Source organism: Ixodes scapularis, unplaced genomic scaffold (assembly GCF_016920785.2).
Source record: "Ixodes scapularis isolate PalLabHiFi unplaced genomic scaffold, ASM1692078v2 PGA_scaffold12__126_contigs__length_90152505, whole genome shotgun sequence".
Lineage (NCBI taxonomy): Eukaryota > Metazoa > Arthropoda > Arachnida > Ixodida > Ixodidae > Ixodes > Ixodes scapularis.
Genome location: NW_024609838.1, coordinates 5,485,692 through 5,509,350, shown reverse-complemented (window position 1 = coordinate 5,509,350; position 23,659 = coordinate 5,485,692). Strand labels below are relative to the sequence as shown.

The following is a 23,659-nucleotide window of genomic DNA, read 5'->3' as shown; positions in this document are numbered from 1 at the left end:
CGACAAGACTGGCGACGTGCTTTTACCTGCGATAGCACTTATTCGCGACGCTTTGCAGCAGTGGTACACCGGGCTGCGTTTGTGTGTGGGACGCCGTCCGCTAAATTTGGCGGCAAAATGTATCCGCTACATACAACGAAAAAAAAAAGTTATGCGCTAGATTTGGCGGGGACGTAACAGTAGGGAGTTTTTGTAGACCGCGTTTCCCCCTCCGCTAAGCCCTCCGCAACAAAGAAGCCGCTACTGCGCCTGCGCGCCGATGGCCTTGACTGTAGAGTTCGGGGTATCGTAGCGGGTTGCGGACAGTGTTGCGGGACGGCGGTAGCCGTCTACGAACACTCCCTCGTGTCACATGAAACTTTTACGTCAGAGTGCCACGTGACCTGATGTCAAGTGACGTCGGAATTTCGACCGTAAATTTAGGTGGAAAATTTCTCCGCGAAATTTAGCCGGAATGTCGTGACACTCGTGACGTCATAAGGACACATCAACGCCCTCCGCTAAATTTAGCGGAGATTTGACGTCACGTAAGCTCACACTGACTTTTTTACGCGTGACTTTTTTTTTTTTTTTTTTATGCATGAAACACGACAGTGTAACTGCGTGCTGCAGCGTCCACAGCGTCCCAGCTATTGTCGCAGTTCATTCGCAGGACACTGCGAGGAACAAAGAAATTGTTTTTCCTTCCCTCGAGGTAAGACTGTTCTGGCCTTACGTCAGCCGTTCAAAAATACAGATACATTTCGTATTTATAGCTCAGAAAACAACAACATGTCGAAGAAACAAATTTTCCAAACGAGCCGAGTGGGAGCCTTATAGTTCTTCGAAGCGAGCCCACCACAACTCCAAGGCGCGATGCGGCGCTAGAATTTTTTACTTGCATTCCCAAATCCCACACACATAATGAGAGTTTTACCCGGTCCGTTCGTTGTTTTTCCGTCTTTTTTTTTTTTTCTTCTGAGATTTGTTTTTTTGGCTTTCCCCACAACGAATGGTGCGCCACGTGTCAACACGATCGGGACGAAGATGGCGAGGCGGCGGTGCCAAGACGGAAAACGCAAAAGCCCAAAAAACTTCTCGAACTTAAAACAAAACGAACGCGCTGTTCGTCGTTCGAACGCGCTGTTACGTCGTTCAAAGAGCTGGTAGCGTCGGACACTACTGTAGGCGTTACCGAAAAAAAAAATTAGAAAATACTAAGGACACACGTTACTCGCAAACAGAAGGAACGCTTTACATGTACCGATAAAAAGTGACGCGCGTTAATATTACGTTCCTTTTTTTATTGAAGAAGTAAAGTGCTTTACTGTTACAACGTTACAGGTGTCCATGAACGCCATATTTCTAGAATGTTCATGCAAAAACTAAACGTAATTCACTTCTCTTGTTACGGCTCTGATTTTGATGGTAAAAGATGAAGATTAGATGGTAAAAGATTAGCGTCGGTTCCGGTCCATCATCATAAGTTACGGAACGGAGTATAGGAAAGAAAAAAAAACAGGGGGGGGGGGGGGGGGGGAAGCGCCAACAAAGCGCGGCGGAGAAAGGTTATAGGAATTCTGGACAGCGTCGCTTCCGTCGACAAAAGGCATCCCCGTGCGGTCCCACGGGACGTCCGCGCTACACGGACGCCTCAGAAACCCAGTTCGTCGGTGTTTGCGCGAGAATTCCTGCCGGCGTCGCGTCCCACGTGGTCTCTCTTCGCAACGGGAAGTCTTGACATTAGGGTCGCACACATTACGTAGCATTTTGTCTTTCTTCTTCTCTGTGCGTGTGTGTGCGTGTGTTTACACACTCGGGGACAGCAGAAACTAGAACGTACGCCGTTGTTGTTCAACGTTATAGCGTCACGTTGGGGGAGAGGGGGAAGGGGGGGGGGGGAGCGCGATGTGTAAACTTTGCGCGTGCCACTTATCCGTGTTTCTGCCAAACTATGTGCAAGAGTTTGTTGCCATCGAAAGCATATGCACCATACAAAAGACACGGTGCTCCCGTCAGGCACGATGACAGAAGAAGTATCCGCGCGCGTATAGTTCTATTTCACAGGGGGGCCGCCATCTCGAAATATCGTCACTTCTAGTATGGGCGAAAACATCCGTCGCCACGCCGATAGAAGACATATAGGATAGCGTAACCGTCCCCCCTTCTCGTTTTGTCTCCCTTTTACTTTTATACTATTTGCAAGTTGAAACGTTCGATTATTTTTTCGTCGCCCATACCGGATATGCCTACCAGGTGGCTGGGGACTGAAGACGAGAGTATACATATACAAGTTGCATATACTGCCTGGTGATGATAGATAGATAGATGAGGGGGAGAAACTTGTCTTAGAAGGGCAGGAGGAATCATGTTTGTCTTCTTAGACTTAGGCTAGGGGGCGCAAGCTACCGCCCATTACAAAGGTCATAGCCATTATCACTGCGGCATCATTAGTATGATGGGAACTTCCGAGGACCAATCGCGAAACGAGAATCGCGGAGGTAATAAATTGCGCGTTTCTTGAGATGTCTGCGATCGTTGGATGTCAGGCTGATAGAGCGGGGGGGGGGGGGGGGGGGGGGGGGGGGGGGGCTGCATAACGAGTTGGTTTGACGCGGTAATGTACGTTTACAACGCGGAAGGTGGGGCCACGTGAGGCGCCGTTTTATAACATCAGATTTGTCGTTGTTGTTCTTTTTTGCTTCGTGCCTTATATAAATTTTAATTATTTATTTATTTGTTTCTAGTGACACACAAACAGCTTGACGCCTCTTTAGTGGTGCACTTATCATTGTTCGGTCACGATAAAAACAAATAGAAAGTTAGGAAAAAATTAACAATTATAGCAACATGCTTTCTACATTTACGCACTTCATAAAAAACATCTAGGCTAACATTTCCGCAGATCTGTTCTAAATGATTATACGTCGATTGAAAGCGCGTCGTGAGTGCTGCCTGATATAAATCGGAAGGCTAAAACAAAGAATAAAGTCTATTAGACCTACGAGGAACGCGCAAGGTGACTTAGATGCGCGCTGGTGAATCAATTATACCATTTACAATTTTATACAGAAACATCAATCCACGGATCGTTCTCCTGTTGTGCAACCATGTCCAATTTCACGAGCTCACAAATCCTTTCGTAACTGTAGAAAACGATTTGGGTGAAAATAACAATCAAACTATACACGAATGAGTTTACGTCGAACACGCACAATAAAGGCCCGTTCACACTCTTGCAACCGAGTACGACCGAGAAAGACCAGACCGGTTTTTAAGCCTCTTGCGATCTCTTAGGACCAGCTCCGCTGCACCGCATCCGGTCTTAAGAAGTCGCAAAAGGCTTAAAAACCGGTCTGATCCCTCTCGGTCTTACTCGGTCGCAAGAGTGTGAACGGGCCTTTACACTAAAATTTGTCACTCCAATACAGTTCCAGACAGTTGAGGCAAATTCCTCGCGACTACGCACCATTAAAGAAGACATACGTAAAAAAATATAATGGTTTCTAAATATTGCGCGTTTTTTTAATACTGGCTTCCGGAACTCTAAAGGAAGTGTTCGTGATTTTAGTATTCGCGATGATCGGAATGAATCGCAGTATCCACGAAGCCCTACGGTATTCGCTCTGGTCAAAGCACGACAATGACGTCACTGGCTGCTCTGTTAACGGCGTCAGTGCTAATTCTGGTGACGTCATCGCTTCCTGACACACAATACGCAGGTCAGCGCAATTCGACATCTCCGGCGTCGTGCCGTATTGTTTGAAACCAACTTTTTTTGATATTACACAACGCAGCAGACAATAATACTCCATCCGTCTTAGAAAACAACATGGCTACGCCCGAATATGGCAGCATAAAAGAGGAAAGCGAAGCAATTGTGCGAGCGATTTAATGAAAAAGTGCTCCGAGTGAAGCGGTACCTCAGCGGCCCCCTTTGATCGCACTTAATTTCGTACTTAACAGCTACTAGAAGCTTACGAGCAATCTTTGTGTGCAGCGGCGTGTTTCTGAAGCGACGTTTCGCCACATCCGGGGACCCCCGCCATCTTTAACGGAACCACTTTTCTTTGAACTTCGATGCTCAAAAGTTTGAAAGAACGTTTTTTTTTTTTTTTTTTTTTTTTTTTTAGGGTTTTTGTATACACTTCCGGTAACTAAACGATGCAAAAGTAAAGAGCGGACGCATTAAAACATATAAATGTATATATATACTTTTTTTTTTTTACCAGACAGGAAGTGGGTCTTTACAACGGACGCCTAAGACAACTGCATCCTTGCAAATGTTGAATTTTCTTGTTTGTTTTTTTAACCCCGGAGCGGTGAGAATTAAGGATGTGCTCGAAACGTATATCGGGAAGTTTCGGCGATATTGTATTGGTCTGTCGTATGGAATCTTTTTTTTTTTTTTTATTTCTGGAGGAGGCAAAGGACTTTTCCTGCTATTTCAGATAAAGCTCCAGATAACTGGCAACGATGGTACAAATAAAGAAAATGATTGGAGGTTTTACAACGTCTGCTGAGTAAGGACACCGAGACGCCGATTGGCAGCAAAGAGAGAAAGAATGTGTTTTGAAAGGAAGAGATAGTCTTGAAGCAGCACGCGGCCACGATTATGAAATAGTTGAGTTAGCAGAGGCCCACAAGCTTCCACTCTCCTTCCGGCTCGGTTGTGGTCTCGGATTGGCTTCAGGCTTAAATTGGCCCAGCCAAACCTGAAGGAAGGCAAAGAAGGCGAAACTTTTGGGTCGCTAAGTAAACCTCAAACGAATCCAAGAAAGGAGCAGTCAGAACTAGGGTGTCGCGAACCGGCGGAGGTTCGAGTTCGACCAGGTTCGAATTTTTCGACTTTCTTGTGAAAAGTTCGACAAAGGTTCGACTGCTATGCGCGTGCGCGACAGGCTGGCCAGTTGGCTTCGGATTGGATGGTGATGACTAAGAGATGAATTAAGGGCAGAGCTGATTGGTTATTTCATTTAATACAGTATAAATAGATTAAACTATCAACTTCTTCAGTGTTTCGAATTAGTTTCTTTTAATTGCAACTGTTCATAAAATAAAATAACCCTTTGCATTATTTTTTTTTCAAACCTAGACATGCTCGTATCAAGGTCTGGCCACACTGTCTACAAAGTCGAACCGGTCGAATCTGGTGAAAAGTTACGAAGGTTCGTCGAACCGGTTCGACCCAGTCGAACCTCGAAAGTTCGACCTAAAAATCCGGTTCCACAATAGTTCGCGACACCCCTAAACCTAACCGAGCCGGCTCGGTCCGGGAGCGTCGACGAAAACCGCAACGGACAGAAGCGCGTGGACGGCGCCGCTAACGACGCGTGCGAAAGATGCGTGGCGAAACGGCCGCCAGATCTTCGCCGCCTTCGCGCTCATGCTCGAGGACGGACGAAGGAGCGAACCGCTCGTACTAGGTACGTTCCAACCTACGCTGACAGTGTCGTGAGAGCTACCCGTTCGCCGGACTAATCAAACGCCTCCATTTCATCACGTGACTCCGCCCCCTGCGAGCTGCCACGAGCGAGAGTGCAATCACGTGACAAAAAGTAGACGCACGACTGATGCCAAAGAAAACGAAACTTCCGCTGCACTCTCGGGTTAATGGCAAACGGAACGCATATTTCTCGCTCCTCTGGCATGCAGCCTCCATGCTAATTTCCGAGGCCTTACTTGTTTATTGAGTTGTCTTTTTTCTCTTTATTTCACGACGCTGATGGCTTCCTTTACTTTTTTTATTCCCTTTTTGCCAAGGGTCTTGCACTTTCCACTGTCGTTTTCGTACCACTTATCTGCGCGCTCGGAGAAGGTCGGCGCGGAAATCGGTCCTTCTTTGTGAGGGCCCGCGCGTGTGTTTAGGACGTTGTATACCCGCTTGGTGTCGTAGCGAGAAGCACATTTCGTTCGCGTAGTTGCCTTCGTTTTGTGTTTTTGTTTGCTTGGCTCAGATTCCGTCTCCTATTATCGTCGCGATCACAATGGCCCCGGTTGTTAGCGGGCAGGAATTAAATCTGCACGTAATTACTATTATATTCGCGGCTGCTATCCTTGAAAAGGTTAGAACTGGCCCGGGGAACTTTATCTCGAGTTGTAGTTATTTCGTGTAGCTCTTAAACGCGTTGGTACAATGACGTCAGCGCAGATACTGTACGCTCACAATAATCAGACGGACGCGGAAAAAAAATATACTGCATAATGATCTATATAGTTTGACAAAACTCGATGTCCGCTCGAGTCAAGAGTGGCAAGAAGTTAGTCTGTAACACAATTATCACTGCTGTATGGTCGGAGACAGTTTAAGAAAGGCACGGCTTGGCTTGGCTATTAAGTTCAGGCTTGCTTTGTGACTCGATCTCAGGGCTTCTTATTGGCTAGTGCCGCAATCCCATTGCGGGACGCCACTCGGCACTTGCCAAGACCCGCGTTTTAAAAACTGTCCGTTGCTATTGGGTTGGGAAGGGGGAGGGGGGGGGGGGGGGGGGGGACCTTCGAGGTTCGTCTTGTCTGACGAACCGTCGAACTTCTGGCAAGGTTTGACAAACTTCGACGTTCTGCACAGTGTTTCCCGCCTTCCCAACTTCCACGCAAAAAAAAAAAAAAAAAAATATATATATATATATATATATATAACAAACTAATGGATATAACAAAGCAATCATAATTCCCCTTGCTTGCTAATAGTGGGAAGAAATGGACATTGGCTATAACAAACTAATGGTTATAACGAAATAATTACGACCGCTCCTTCAACTTTGTTATAACGAGGTTTTACTGTAATAATATGTTTATTTATATATTTATATATATATATATATACATCAAAAAAGAAAGATATATATTCGTGTTTCTCAAATTGTAAAGAATTAGTACAATATTTATTGGATAGAAAAGCAAATATATGAACTTTTATTGATTTAGCTAGCTTGCTCCGTAAAACAACGTACCCCATAAATATTGCACTCCTCCTCCACCAGGCGGCGTCAACTCAAATCAAAATCAAATCAAAATGCTTAATTTTTCTCCATTTGGAGAGGGAAAACAGAGAAAAAATCAACATAACAGTTGCTTGACAGGTCTCCATCTCCCCTCAGCAGCAGCAGAGACAGCACACAAAACAATTAACACAAAAAGAAATGTTTTATGTAATTAATCGTTTGATATAAAACAAAAGCAAAACAAAAATGAAAAATCGCCACAAGTCATGCACCTACACTGACACTGAAAGCTCAACAAAAAAAGAAAGCAAATATTTGTTTACCAAAGTCAAAGGTTCTATGTTTAATTCCCCCAAACGATTTAAAAGTTCGTTTTCAATGTCCGTTCATTCACATGATAGTCGAACTTCAGTCGAATGTTGTCAAGCTTCGCGTTAAAACTTAAAAAAAGGGGGAAAAAACTAAAGAAAGGAGTCCGAGAGATTCGAACTCGAATCTCGGCAGATTCGTGACAACCCTGATTAGCACTGCTTCTTTCACGAAAAAAAAAAAAAAAAGAAAAATGAACAAAGAAAATTAGGAGACAAATAGCAGCAAGAAAACAAAGCCGAGGCCTTGGAGACAACAATACAAGCGAAGTGTCAAGCACTCGATCTCAGAGAAAGGAGCCAAAGGAAAGGCAGAAAGCGAGAGACGGGACAGCGAAAAAGAGGGCGACGGAAAGAACTAGGGTAAGGAGGAGAGAATGGAAGAAACGCCCGGCCCGGCAGAACAATGCAAACGCCATCGGCGACGCTGTTTGCATAAGAGGTCAACAGACGCGCTTGCAGTTGCTGCCGTTTCTTTCTTTTTTTTTTCTCAGCTGACGAGTACACGTTGCTCCGCGTTCGCTTATGGTTTCATTGACGGCGTGTAACATGGCCGCCAAGATTCTGGAAGACTAAACCCGTGCTGTCAAAACATCTCACGTAAAGGTTGACTATTTCGCATTGGCTTGCATCTACACTGTCAAAACATGTCTGTAGGTTCGCTTTCCCGCATAAATCAGACACAGCCAATCACGAAGAGCCATAGAAAGGTTCCAGCCGGTGACGAAGTTTAGAAAATGATTAGATGTGGGAAAAAAAATCGAGATGTGATTAAAGACAGTGAGCACGTGAAACGTCATCCTTATAGTGTCCTTGCGCAGATCGTATTCTCTTCGTCCAATAATATTCCCAGTTCTTTTTTTTTTCCTTTTATTCGCTGGAGTCTTTTTATTGTTTACCGTGAATGGCTCTTATCATGTTCTGAAAAGAGTGAACTCAAAAACTTTTTTTTTTAAATTTTATTTTAGAGTGCAGTCTTCCACGTAAGCGTTAGTTTGTGCAGTGCGTACGTGTACTATGTCATTCGTCTGTGTGTGATCGTACTTGCTTGCATGCGCGAGCACGCTTATATTTACATATGCTAATGTGGCCAGCTTGAACAAAGAGGCGAATATTGAATAGAAACTGTGTTTTTATTGAGTATGGTGCCCCTATATCTACACGTCAAAACTATTATTCTTCGCGTGACGCCACAAACAATTCACATTTTTTTTAAATCGTCATTCAAGCAACGTTGTGAGTATAAGAAGAGAAAAAAAAAGTAAAAATGCAGGCGCGCTAATATTTGTTTCTTCCTTTTTTTTAAATGGCTACTTGTTTAATTATCAATTAAGAATAGTTTAATGTGAAAGAAAATGACAAACAAACGTCGAGATTGGACGCAAACTTCAAAACAAGTCTTCGATCGAAGTCAAAATAACGCGTCGTCCGTTTCGTCTCACCCACGTCATTTGTAAGATCTCATCCTTTTCTTTCCTAATCTTATCTATTACGAATATTTTCCTCTCCGCTCGAGAGTTTCTTTTCCCGATGTTATAATCTACGCTAAAATTTTAGACATTAGCGAGTTTTAGTAGACCGTGTTTCCCGCTCCGCTAAGCCCCTCCGCTACCCGGAACTCTACAGGAAAGGCCATCGGCGCGCAGGCGCAGTGGCGGTTTCTTCGTAGTGGAGGGCTAGCGGAGCGGGAAACACGGTCTACTAAAACTCCCTATTAGAGAGTTTTAGTAGACCGTGTTTCCCGCTCCGCTAGCCCTCCGCTACGAAGAAACCGTTACTGCGCCTGCGCGCCGATGGCCTTGGCTGTAGAGTTCCGGGCACCGGAGGAGCTTAGCGGAGCGGGAAACACGGTCTACTAAAACTCGCTATTACCTGAGGCCACCTCGCGGCCGCGTCTCTTACCAGCATCTGATTCTATAGTGTCGCAACAGTCGATTGTTGCGACACCACCGGACACTGGTAAGTATATGGACAGTGAAAAGAGACACTGTCCCACGGGGTAGCCTCACGCCACGTGCAACGTATCGTGGTTCCCCTCTGTCTCCTCCTAATTACCGGAGAACGGCACAGCGGCATACACATTCAGTCCATTGTTTCGTAGCCTGGCCCCCCGCCACACCCCCGCACCTCCCACCCCCCTCTCCCTCCATCTCCCTTCGCCTTACGCGATCACGTGACAGAATCACCCGCGCGTGCGAGAGCCACTAACTCCGTCCACGATTACGGTAGAAGCTACGTGCTCGTTCGAACCAATCGTGCGCGTCTACCTATGGTCACGTGACCACGCTCCCACCCCTTAGACGCGCAGAGAGAGAGAGAGAGGTCACGTGACGAGAGGGAGGCGGTTTTGATTGGTCCGGCTAGCGTGTGTAGCTTCCGCAGCACTCTCAGCTCAGGGGTGGACAGTCGAGTGCACCTCGTATCGCGTTCGTTCGCTCGTTGCGTGAGCGCGTCGGGCGTGCGTGCGTGAGAGCGTGAGTGCGCGACGCTGGGGAGATGCGTGTGCCGCATGCGAAGCGAGTGCCGACAGCCCGGCACCGAGAATGCAGCGTGCCCCACTTCGGAGTCGGAATCGACGAGCGTTACGTTGCTGCAGCTCGCTGCCGCCACGCGGGACGAGCGCGTATATACACGGCCCGCGCTCACGCATGCAGTCCACATTCGCGCGCCGCGCATTGTGTGCACGATCCGCCGTGCATAGTCACACTTTCCGTAATGGAAACAACGGTCCGTGGTTTAGAAAGCTGCGTCATACTGCCGATGCCCGACTTCCACTATAGACCTTCGCAGAAATCGCCTACTGCGCGCTGCCATCTTTGTCTGCTGGGCTGTGGAACGCCTTCCAAGCATGCGCTGTTGATCTGCTGTGGGGCTAAATTGGACGCTGCGCATGCGTCCACAGCTCAATGACTCAGCATTTTTTACCCGGTCGCTTCGTTCGAGACTGCCGCTGGAAAGGTCTATAGAGTGACAAACAGAAACAACCTTATACAACGACAGGCTTCAAGCACGTGCAACACACACTGCACTTGACGGCACCTTCGGCAAGCCCGCACCCTCCAGGTGCTCGTGAAGCGAAGTAGATGAACATAGCTTCCTATATATACTGACAAAGCCTGGCAGATCGCCACGAGAAGCGACCGCCGAAATGGAAAACATGGAAAAGCTCGAGCGACAGACAACGGATGAGAGAGAGCCACGTGACTGGCGCCCCGCTGCGGCGAGACGCCGAAACACACTTCTCCCGGGCGAACAAATGTGTTTCGGGTCCTCGCCACTGCAAAAGCTGCGCGCTGACGTCCAGGTTCTTCGAGAAATGCACTTTGATGCTCTGTGCTACCAGATCCTCGCGCTCCAAATCTGCGAACGGGTCGTCGAACTGCCAGGCTTTGTGAGGAGGAGGCTATGATAGCCACCGTAGCTATGGTACGAGCACGGTGTAGGTACGAGTGATTGCAAGCTACCATCGCGTGCGCGCTGCACGTGCTTGAGGCTTGTCGGTGTGAAAGTTACGGGATCTTGGGAGAGTATAGCGCCATCGCCTTTCCTGCCTGCTAGCCGGGCACAAACAGACGTTAAAGGGATGCTGAACCGATATTTGAAATCTCATAATTATTGCCCGAGCGGGCTTAACGGGATGGTACTGTAGCTAAAAACAATATTCAATCAGACGGATGGGGCCTGAATTATTGTATTTCTTTGAATTAAGAGCGAATCCTCGGCCGGAAGCCGCCGGCGCGAGCAAGTCCTTCTGAGAGCAGGCGTAGCGGAACTGACGTGCGCATTCTCGGCGCCCCCAGCGCCCCTGGTGCCTCCGCGCATTCTGCTCGTTCGTTGGTGCTCGCCTTGATTCTTCGCTCGGCGGCTGTTCTCAAAGCGGCTGGTACTAACAAACGCCACCCGGCTTAGCGCCTGGCTTAGCTTGGCTCCGTCTGTCTCTTGAGGCGAATGAGAATGTGCACGTCACGAAGCGAGCTTTCCACGACGCTCACCAGGGGTCGCGTAAAATTGTATTTTTCGTGTTTATTCAATTTTATACGCCTTCTCGCTCAAAACAACGTCATTTAGATGTAAAGGACATGCTTTGTATGCCATTGCGACCGAGAATTTCCACCCAAAATTTCGGTTCAGCATCCCTTTAACATGCAGACTACCCAAACCTTGTAAAGACATTAGCCGATTGGGTCTTTGTCGTCATGGCAATCACTGATTCAGTCCTTTCGAATCTTCGAAGCTTCGAAAGGGTCGTTCAGAACCAGTTGCACCAAGATCGCCGTGAAGGCCCCTACGCACATATGCGTTTGAGAGCGTTTGACTGCGTTGCGTCGAAAAAGGAAAGCGAGTCACTGGCATATATGCATTGTCCGTATGAAGCGTGGAATCTAATTCAAGGAATAGCTTAAGCACGCGCGACATAAAAACTCACTACAATATCATTGATAAAAACCAGGCATGTCGTGGTTTCTCACAGTCGCAACGCAGCCGAACGCACTCAAACGCTCTCAAACGCAACTATACGTAGGGGCTTTTATCGTACCGAGAGCGTTCCTTGCCAATATAAGTGTCTTTGGCACTGTGAATGCGATCGATCTATCAATCATGCTTATCTCCTCATGTCCTTTACGGTGATATTGTTTTTCTCGCGTATTTCGAGTCAGGGAAGATTAGTTTTTAATTCCGCCAGGCATCGACGCCGAGTCTGAAAAATGAGCGCTTGTTTTGTCGGTGTTTGGATAACAAAGGCCCGGTACCAGAAATGTCTTTATGAAGGAACCTGCCACCGGGAATTCAAATCGCTCACCAAAAAACGGAGAGGTCAAGGCAAAACTGCTCATTCCACGGACAAAAATGGCGGCCATACTGGCAAAGTATAGCTCTTGGAGCTTCTCAGAATCCAGTAAGTTTAGTTGATGTCGGTTTTTTTTTTTTTTTTTTTTGTTTGTCGCTGGAGTGGGACCGGACCTGCCGGTGACTTAAGTTTCATTCACTGGGCCAACGTCGACATTTCCGGTGAACACGTGGACTTCGGGAAGCGTCTGGAATCCCTTAGTAAAAAGCTATTCAAAATCGTACAAATTTCCGTACAGCATACTTTCATTGTCGGAAGCATACATTTAAAGCACTGAGTATAGACGATGGCAAGCAAGGCGACTGCATGTCTCTACTCATGTGGACAAGCTCCCGCAATTGCAAGCTTGCCAAAGCTATGTTCGCGCGCAAGCTGCACATGATCGCGCGCATGGGGAACCAGTCGGGGCGCCATGCTTGCAATTGTCTATAGCACCGATTTTAGCTTTGATTGTAACTGAACGCCTTTTTTACGCTACGCACAGTAAGAGAAGAACGCTTCTCTGCGCAATCCGATCGCATACAGGAGCCGACGTCGTTATACGGCGGCTTGCTTGTCGATGTGGGAGCGATGATAAATACATGGAAATGTACGGCTTTACTAGTCTGTGTTTGTTTGTTTGTTTGTTCATTACCGTTGTTGCCTCTCACTCGAGGCGTGTCACTTGACTGACGTTCGCGGTAGGTATGCGGTGTACCATGCGGTGTACCCGACATCACAAGTACGGCGCCCCCTCGGGTAATATGGAAGACCCCACACGCCTTGGCACAGGAGCAATCATAGGCGGAGCGAAAGCTCGTCTGCTTCTTGCACAGGAGTTTCGGTGACGTCACAACGACGCCGAGCGCTGATTGGCTTTGATTGAAAAAGTAGTGGGTAGACCTTAATGCTGGATGCCTTGAAGTTTCTACCCACTATTTGTTTTTTTTCAGCCAATGAGAGTTTAGCGTTTCGGCATCATCGCAATTCTCAACGCATCATCGTTTTTCAACTCATCACCGCAATTCATAAACGCTCCTACGAAGCGTTTATGTGTTCAACGGTCCAGAACTCACTACGGGACGACAGTCATCGGTGCCAGTAATCGATAAAATCTAGATAATAATTTTTTTTCTTCATTCCTCTGAATATTCGATTGAGTAGACGTGCTAGGATTGAGACGATCGCGCGGTGCTTTTTGACAGCGCAAGGAGGGGATCTGTGTCCTCAATTACCGGGTCTCGTAGAAACAAACAAACAAACTTGGCGTTGATTGTGGCTCCGAACATTTTGTATAGCACTGTGCTGAGGTAAGCAGCCGACATTGATTCGGACGGTTTGCTGCTACGCAGGATGTCGACGCCAATGCTCGTGGTATACAGAATCCGCACAGTGGGGCTGCTTTCTTGTCGCACGCTTCCAATAGATAAAAAGGCCGTCGTCATGGATTTCTGACGTCATTCTCAAGAGGCCAAACGAAGAGCACAGATTTTTCACGAGTGGTGCGTCAGCATGTGAATAGAACTCGTGCTCTCGCTGATTGAACACGAATCTTTTAGTCGAATGTTGACGAGGCGGTCGTGTCAAATCTGCGCTTCGCGTTTGGGCTCTTGCTGGTGACGTCGAAATGATTCAGCCCCACGGCCTTGTAACCTGGGCGTTGCTGACACGGGTCAAGCGGCTCTATCGTATAGTAGTACTGTCTGTAGACATATACGGATTGTTTACACCCGAATCCAAGGCAAAGTCTCAATAGCAAAAATGTCAGCGAACAAAATGATTTGTTCTTTTTTTCTCCCACGACGCGAAATTATATAAAGTGGTAACCTTGACGGAAGACAGTACCCAAGCAGCACGGATTTTGGCCAAGCAATGGTTAATGTCTGGCGATGGTCTTTTGGCCGGTGGCCAGAGAGTGGCCATTCATCGGCCAATGCTTGGTCGATGGCTGATGGCCAGTGGCCATTCGCCAATGGCCAGATAAAGGCCAATCACCGGCGAGTCTCTGGCCACTGTCTGGCCACTTGGCCAAGGACCATTGCCAGCCATTGGCCGATGACTGGTCAACTCTGTGCTGCTTGGGTAGGGAGTCTATAACACATGCAATCAGCACTGACAAAACGCGCAAGGTTGATCCCAAGCTAACCTAACCTAACCTAGCCTAACCTAGCATAGCCTAATCTAACCTAACCCATCCTAGTCTAGCCTAATGTGACCAAGTTGGCTTAAGCTGACCCAACCTAGCATAACCTAATCTAATGTAACCCATCCTAGTCTAGCCTAATGTGACCAAGTTGGCATAACTGGTACCCATCCCTGCTCCGATCACTTTAGCCGTGCTGCTAACAATTTTCGCCCGTGTGCAACCTTCATGATCGGGGAGGATGCCAAGGCCCAAAATTATACAATATATGTTCGAGGCTTCAGTTAGGCTTCGGGAGCCAATGAACCTCTGGATGAATGGATGGGTGAATGGAGCTGCACCTTTTTAATGGGGTGGCGGCCTGGGCCACCTAGCCAAAGCTTAAAAAGAGTACGGTTTAAAGCCTTTTAACAGCATACTTCTAAATTAGGAATTGACAGAGCCTGGTAAAGAATTCTTGGATGGATGGATGGATGAATACGGCTGAGCCCTTTGGATCGGGCGGTAGCTTACGCCACCTAGCCTTCCATTCGACACGAGGACGCCACCTAGCGGTAAATGCGTGAAACGCTTTTGGAGGATGGAAGAACGCTTTCGGGACAGCCTACCACACTTCACGATGCAGTTAATCGGATCGTTCAAGGCCATCAATGACTAATAAATAATCCGTCGCTTACCTCGGGGGCAAGGGGAGGAAAGGGGGGGGGGGGGGGTAAGCGACGAACAATATACAATGATATTATCGTCCCGTTGCCACCAAAACAACACGCAGTAATCGGTAGCTATGTGATAAACACCACGCGCATGCGCACATTTCTTCTAGAAAAAAGTCCATTATGCATGTCCTCTCCAAGTAGCTTCGAAAGAGTCGAAGGATATCGGGCCAAGGTCGTTTTTGTCGGTTGTTTCTTTTCGCTTGTGACGGATGATGCCCCGTGGAGCGTGCCACGGTAAACACGGCGACTTTTTAGGGGACGGGTCGTTTGGCAAATGTTCGATTTTCCCATACGAATATCATTCTGCACGACGCCGGCTCGGGCCCGCCGGCTGGTTCGATCGTCCGTGTCACGAAGATGGGTAAATGTAGGCCAGTGCCGCGGCACTCCAGTTTGCGTATTAGGCCTAACTTCGCTTTTGGCTGGGTCTGTAAACAAGCCACGAATCGCATGACGCAGTTTGTTTGTCGTTGCCGAAACACACAAAAAGAAGCAAAAGAGGTAATCGTAAATGTACTACTGCGATCTGGTTGACTTGTTTACAAGATACGACAAAATTTGTTTGCTACGAAACATGCTCTTCACTGAGAATGATCGGACGACGGTAATGGTTGGAGTGACCGTAAAGTCGTGACGAATGCACATCAGTCTGACTGGGTTGATACGGCAACGCTGAAAAGTTTTCTACGGGTATACCGCCTGAAAGAGATATTTATTATTATATGACACCAAGAGCGCAGAACTCGGGGAAAAAAAAAAAAGACAAGAAAAATTGATAAAGAACTACGGTACTGCCATCCCGTCCATTATCATTATAGTTTTTGCCCTTGTTTTCCCGCAGCAGATAAAATACAGAATAGAAAAATAATATACATATCGGACAATCAGACAACAGTACAACTACAATGGAGTATAAGAAAAAGAAGATACGAACTTATTATTTCCTTTTCTAAATACATTAAATCCTAAAGTTCAAATCTGACTTGAAGGTTTTCGCGATTCTAACGGTTTTTTGAAGAGATTCGGAAAATCTGAGGCAACGTTGATGCATTTGCGCCATGGAGGTACATGGGACAGAGGGCGGTCTTCGACAACAAACACACGAACACAACATCAACAAAAATAAACAAAAACAACCTAAAAAAAGAAAGAAAGACTCAGCGGCACGTTAACAATGGGTCGTACACGCGAAGCCAACTCTCGACCCATTCCAGATATATCCGTCGTACCTCGAACGGAGGAACAGTTGGGGTCATATTAGCAGCGTATTGAGCCGCCAGCAAAGACATATACGTTTCTTTCTGCCTTTTTTTCTTGTTTTTTTTTTTTGGGGGGGGGGGGGGGGGGGGGGAGGGGGTGGCGGTGGGGGGGTTTGCAACGGATACATCGGAGGCACGTTTCTCCACTTAGGTACCGAGCGGCGCTGGGCGCTGCGCAATTCCTTTGCTCGGTTTGAGACAAAGGAACCGTTAGCCATCGCTCCCTGCGCACTCGAGAAAAATTAAAGAAATGGGCAGACTTGGTCTGAAACAACGAGCGACGTTCAGTTGAAAGAAGAGTACCGCCGAACAATGGAACGTAATGACGAAAGTGAACAACAATGAAAGGAAAAGTTAATGGGGGGGGGGGGGGGGGGGGGGGGGTTCAAAATTCTTTAAGTGTTGCCAAATTTGGCTGAATGGAACGAAAAAAAAAAAAATCTGGTTTCTTGCTGTGTCAAAATGAACTGAGGCGACGTGCTGCGCGATTTCTTGCACACTGTTGCTCGCAGACTACATTCGTGGCATCGCGCATTTCCCCGTCAGATTGAGCGAGGAGGTGCACGAGGCATTGGGGATAGTTTTAGTAGGTCAATTCCGATAACGATACCGGACAGAGAGGGGGTTTGAGTAGGTTTATATCGTTTTGATTGTTCTGATAACGATGTACCCGACACTGCGCCGACGCTTTTGAGCAAGCATCATATGGTTATCGGGTATCGTTATCGGAGTCGTGTAGGAACGATCTACTAAAACTCGAAGTAATTTTCCCGCGAAATGTAGGTGGGGAATGCTGGAATTGTTTTTCTGCTAAATGTAGTGGAAAGAAGTTTCCCGGTAAGAGCTTAGCTGGGAAGCTTTCCCGTTAAATTTAGCGGATGAACGTTCACGAAATCTCCGCAATAATAACTGTCGTCGTAAAAAAAAAAAATGTGTCAGGGTACGTTGTGCGAAGGGTATGCCGTTTATTTTGTGTCCAGGGTGCCTCACTGTCTCTCCTTGAAGTGATGTGTCACCCTTCGATGCCCTATAGGCACAATGCCGAAACATTATAATCATAAGAATAATAAAAAAAAAGCATAGTGTTATCCCAAATCACGCAAGGAGCCGTCTCGATCATACAAAACAAATGCACAAAATTTTTTAAAATAAAATAAAAAAAAAACACTTAGCAGCCATTAGCTGCCGCTTTAAAGGGACCATGAAGGCAGTTTCGAAGTTTTATTCGAGGATTGAAATTGATGTCATGCACGTCTCAGATACTGTTGACCAAGTTCTAGCCCGAACAGAAGTTTGGGTGCCGCACCAATCGAGCAAACAGGCGCGGTAATAATAGCGCCGGGAACGATGCCTGAGACCCCACCGAGGCGGCGGCAGAAAGGTGAACTAAAGTGCGCCGAAGCGTGACGACAACGGGCACCTCGTCTGGCGATTGGTTCAAATGATAGACGCGCTCTTTGTTTCGATTTTGGTGGTGAGATGTGATGAAAAATGTTTATTTGAACGTTGGATAATCTTTTGAAGTTGCAGTTGGGAATTAATAGGTTTCATACCGTGTATAAAAGCATAATCTGAAGCAATCCCTCCGTTTGTCACTGGTTGAACGCATCCCGCACTGCTACCTCGGGCGCGTAAAAAGCATCGAGCAACCATGGACAAAAAAAAAAAAAGAAAAAGGTACGGGCGCCGGGGGCGGCGGACTTTTGGTTTTGGTTTCGTGCGTCGTCTCGTGTTCGCTTTGCGAGCTGGTGTCTCACCAATCATGCCGCGTTTATGTGCAGTAGTAGGTTGCGCGAAAGGCCGGCTAAAGACGTGCGGTCGAACTGCCGACCGATGCAGCAATGCGCAGCATTTGGTTGCGCGCCGTCGTCTTGCGTAGAGCTGTGGACAGCGGTGTCAGGTAAGTCTGGGGCGCCCTCGTAAAGCGCCAATCCAGAGTTATGTGTCCTTAGCAGCATCTCCCGTTCAGTCGGCGTGAGGTCGCTGAACGGGAGCTCAAACTCGTTTGCGAGCGCGGCGTTGTCGTCCATTTCTTCCAGGTTGTCTTCACAGACCGCCGTGCACTAGAGCGAACCACGGGAACCACACTGAGTGTGCACTAAATCCTACCGATGCCGACAGTGCTCCCTGACGTCACTTCTCTTTCCAGAGGCGAAAACGGGAAGAAATCTGAATGTTTGTTTCGGTTTCGCAAATTTATTTGCAGGTACAAAAATAAGAGTCACAACGTTCTAGAAAATCTTGTGTGGCATGCCAGGACCCCAATGCGTCCGAAAACACCTTATTTAATAAAACATTTAAATTGCCTTCATGGTCCCTTTAACGGTACAATCGAGACTTTTTTTTTTTTTTTTTTTTTTTTTTGCTCCGCGGAGGTGTTTCGAGGACGGGATTGTTAGTCGCACTTGCGAAAGTTCATCGGGTTAGCCCACACCCCAAACTGGAGAAATGATAGCTTCAAGTTACCATCTCTACTTAGAGCAAACTGTGTGCGTTGGCTTTCTCGCTCTCAAATACGTACAAAAAGAGCGCGTTCAAAAAGAAACTACGAAGACACTTAAGACTACTAACGTGTCGAAATCATTCCTATACGTAACGTATTCCTTCAAGCTGCGCGCCGTGCTGAGCTCGGCCGTGCAGCCCCTACGGAGTCTGCCCGGGCGGGCTCTGCTGGCTCCCTGCACGTTCACACTAGCGACAGTCGCTGGAGCGACCAGCGACTAGCGACTGGATTTTGGTCGCTCCGCGACCGGTTTTGGGCAGTCGCTCCCGGACCGATTCCTCAAATCGCAAAAACAAGTCGCTGGATGACGGAGCCAATCAGAGTCTCGTCGGAAGTGATGGGTGCGTTTGTTTACATCCGGCACTGCTTCCCGCGGGAAATAGCGACGCGCGCATGGCGGCAGTAACTGGCATGGAGTTCTCCGCGGAAGTTCTTAATAATGCTGTTAAAGACTATCCGTTTCTTTACAATAAGCGGCACCCCGACCATAAAGATCGGGACAAAACGTTGCAGGCCTGGAACGAGATCGGCGACGTTTTCGGCATGTATAGGTACGGTTGAGGGAGCGCATATATAGCCGTTGTTTTACGCTCCAAAGCACCATTAAGTTTTTTTTTTTTGCTTTTTTTTTTTCTGCTTGCGTTTTTAATTAGAAAAACCGTTCAGCCGGCTCGGGAAGGTGTTGATTACTATCCGTTAAGTTGGCAGCGAGCCTGGCGACTCGTCGGTCGCTCAATCAGGTGTGAACACTGGTGGTCGCCAGTCGCTTGTCGCTAGTCGCTCCAGCGACTGTCCCAAGTCGGAAGTGTGAACGGGCCCTTACCGGTGGCCAGAGCAGAATATTGGGAGAGTTTGGCCAGTGGGTGTGGCGACGAAGGCGCAGGAGAGGAGAAAAGTGAAGGAAAGGGAGGGAGAGCCCAAACGAATGAGAGGAAAGAAGAGAGCAAAAAGGAGACGACCGCCATTTTGACGCAACGCTGCAGCGTTGCGTCAAACGTTGCCTCAGAGTTTCAACAGTGCTCTGCGCCGGCATGCCGGCGCAGAGCACTGTTGAGGTTATATACGCGTCGTCTGCTACGGGCTGATTTCTTTTTCGCCTGAATCAATGTTTGTGTTCAAAAGTGGAGAAACATAATTTGCTAGCTTTTTAAGCCACCGAGGAATAACACTCTATCATTTTCTTGCCTTGCCAGAGTCTGCCAAATAAAAGGAAAGAACCGAAATTTGGATGTCGATCCCATGCATTTCGCCGGGCGAAGGAATGGAAATGGCAGCCGTCCCTGCTCATCTGGAAGCAGCCGAGAGTTCACGCGCATGCGCTCACGCCTCTCGCTCTGCGCCGCGGGCGGATTGGCTCACTCGGGAGGGGGGCGGTACGACGGCGAGATCATTAGACTGGCTAAACTCTCCCCATATACGGCTCTGCCGGCGGCCAGGCCGCTGCGCTGCCATTGAGAGGGCTTCTCTGTGGGGTGGCGTTCTTTGGAACTACGCCGCGCGTTGGCCGCTACACACTACGGCCTTAGCTCTATGGGACAGCGGAATTCAGGGGCCGTTTTGCGCGGCTTCAAAAGCTAATAACGCCGGTTCGCTCCATGTGTTCGCTCCAATGCTTAAAAACTTTCAGCCTTTCCACTCTAATGAAGAAGGAAGACCAGCGAAGCGGTACTATGGTGGGAATGAAGTACTGGCCGTCCGCAAGTCAACAAGCCAGAGTGGAAAGGCTGGGAAGGTAGCCGGCGATCTATGAGCGACGGCGGCAAGCAGACAACCGGCAAACGCAACAGTCCGGACAGCTACCTCCATCTATGAGCGACGGCGGCAACCAGACTGTTGTGTCGACATTTGTTTGGTACAGGACACGATCCTGGCGAACCTAGCCCTTAACAACTCTGCTGAAAAAATAAGGTTTGACATTAATTGTATGTGTGATATATACGCCACATCAGCCGGAACATACAGCCGCAAGCGAGAACAAAATAGTACGTGGGGCACCCGTCGCCTCAACTTTGAACGCAATGTCCAATACTAATAGTATTAAGCAAAAATAGCCAAAAACAATATGCAGGTGGTTTCTTCGGTATTCTGACGTGTAATCCTGCGAACTATTTCCTATGTGACCTTATATGCGCCCCCCCCCCCCCCCCCCCCTTTCCCCCTGGCGCGAACTTTCAAATGATCACTTGCGTACCGTGATCTCGAAAACCGGTATGTACACCAGTCGTGCGCGAGGATAATAATAAAAATAAAAAAAGAGTGATACGATGTCGAGACTTGTTACGTATGCCTGACAATCGGTCGGGGCTCACCGTATAATGAGTTTGTGGCATGTCGAAAATCCGGTTCGCTACAGGACGCTAGTGTGCGTGGGTCGAATGTGTTACGTAAGAAAGGAAGACATAAAAGAGTCAAGAAGGAGTCAAAACGATCGTTCATCCCTTCCGCATCCATTGGAACACTCAGTATTGAATAGTTGGAGAGAAAAAAAAAATACATCGTAAAATTACGGAGTTGGCGCCCCCTGCGGAAGCAACGTGAACGCAGATTAACTTAAAGATAGTGAATTGTCATTCGCGTCTCGTCTTTTTCATCGTGTTCTTTTTTTGTCAGTCTTTATTGATGCGCGAACTTTTTTCACAACCTTCACACTTTATCATACCGAATCGATCAGCGCTAAGAACAACCAAAAAGTAGAAATTATCTTATTCGCGTTCCAACCGAAGGTCGAATATGTTATTTTGTTTTCTTTGGTTTTTACCCGAGATTAGCTTAAAGGGGAACTTCCTACGTCCTTCACGATCACAAGCACCAACCGCGTTTTATAATAACCTGTACAGTTTGCTGTGTTGATATATACAGTAGATCTGACATTCAAACATTGAGGTTTCGTATATGTTTCGGCAATTTAGGCACCCCCCCCCCCCTCTCTCTCTCTCTGTAATGGCCTCCATGGAGTTAGGGGGTAATGTAAGAAATTCCCAACTAAACAAACTATATCTCCCTCTCAAAATGATTACGCAGGCCTAATAATGAAACTTAATTTATGTTCGACCAATTGAATCCTTCACGATTGGGCGTCATAAACTTCAAGAAACATTGAGACCATAATTTTGGCGCCATCTTTTGGGTAGCCATTAAACATTCGCAACTTCCGTATATTGTTTTTCGTCTTTTTTTTTCACATGTCTTTTTTTTTTTTGCTGCAAAACGTTTTACGATGTTATCAACGACACATTTCTCATAAATAGTAGATATATTTAATTTTGCACATAATGCAAATCCTTGGCACTAGGGAAATGCAGTTCCACGGTCACCTCAGAGATGGCGCTAGCGTGAGAGTGTGTTTGCACGTCGCAAGAGGTCACATGAACTCGGTCGTAAGCGAACACAATTGTGTGAACGGGCCTTCAATTTCTCCGAAATGAAGTCGGCTTTAAAAGATACAGAGGAGTAATTTTCGGGAGCGAATGGGAGTGAACGGTGTAACACTGACTCTCTCCCGCTCTCTCTTAAAGTGACGATGAACAATTAGTGGGTACCGTGGATAATTTTTGGGTTCATCAAAAGAGTTAGTTTGTTTCTGTTTGTAGAAAACTCCACATGTGTTTGTTAAGCCATGAGAGTAGAAACTTTAGCTGGTTAGTGGATACTATGAGTGAGCTGTCGTTTTACCGAGTGACGAAAATTTGATCAAATATCCGATAGCTCTCTATGTTCGTAATTGTTTCTGTATGAGCTCGTACGATTGATTATCGACCGCATCTACCTCAGAAAATAGGATGCAGCGCATACACCCCTCGGCGGTGTAAGTACACTTGTCACACATATGTACCACACCTCCCAGAGGGAATAACAGTACGGCTAAGTTTAGGATGGTTTACGTGCACACCCTTTCAACCAACTGACGGCGATTGTGAATTGGGCTGTGCGGATTTACTCCCTTTGGGAGAGAAGAAGTGCGACGACATGGAACGGCGTGTGTGTGACAGCACCCGATACACCTTTATTTTACAACACTTTTCTAAAGGTGTTTGTGCACCTGAAGGTCTTCTATCACGATAATAGAAAACGCGAGGCTACCGAATCCCCGGTGGCTCGCTTTATGCATAATAACCACGCAGAAAAGACTACTCAAGAAATATCCTCCAGCTGTTATAGCAACAATTGCTTTCTCTCTCTCTCTCTCTCTCTTAGGCATCGACCTGCATAGCCTCCTCTATACGGAGAAAGCCTGGCACATCGACGACGGAGTCATAGAGCGCGCGGCCGCAGGAAAAAGGAGAGGAGGAGCGCGCCGAACGGTGACCAATATGGTAGCGCAGAGCAGAAAGGGTAGACCTAGACAGCGAGCGCTTGGGTCATGAGCGGCCGCTCCCCGAACCACGCTTGTTTTTGTGTTTTCGTCACCGTCGTTTTCGTACTCCGGGAGAAACGGGCGCGGCGATTCGAAAGGGCGCAGGGAGAAACGGGAAAGGGTGGACGTTGAGCTTCTCCTCTCCACGAAAGCGACAAGAAAAGAGAGAGAAAAAAAAAAGATTGTTTCTGCGTTTGGCCGCTCGCTCTTTTGTGGCGCTAGCGGACAAGGTTCTCTCCGCTCCCGTTTCTCCGCCCCTCCTTTCCCATTTACGGCGGCCGTCTTTTCACGCGACGCGCCAGGCTTTCTCCGTATAGAGGAGGCTATGCTCTAACGGACCGATCTCACCAAGCGTTCGGCGCATCCGTGACGCCGCCGTATATTTAGTTCACATAAGGCAGACGGCCGTGGATGCGAGGGATCGTGCCGTATTGTACCCCAAAAGCGCAGAGCTCCAGCGAGGTTGTCGCGCGTGCAGAAAAACTGAAGTTCCCTCGATGCACTGCCGCAGCGGTGGCTTATTCAAATCAGCTGTCGAGATCGGTGTTTTAGAACCGTACGTTTA

The 23,659-nt window shown here is 47.5% G+C and overlaps 1 protein-coding gene across 2 annotated transcripts in view; it reads left to right on the top strand.

Moving 5' to 3' along the window:
• LOC8052985 (receptor-type tyrosine-protein phosphatase mu) overlaps positions 1-23,659 on the top strand; it is a 77,364-nt gene that overhangs the window by 20,722 nt on the left and 32,983 nt on the right. The gene's annotated exons all lie outside the window — the stretch shown is intronic.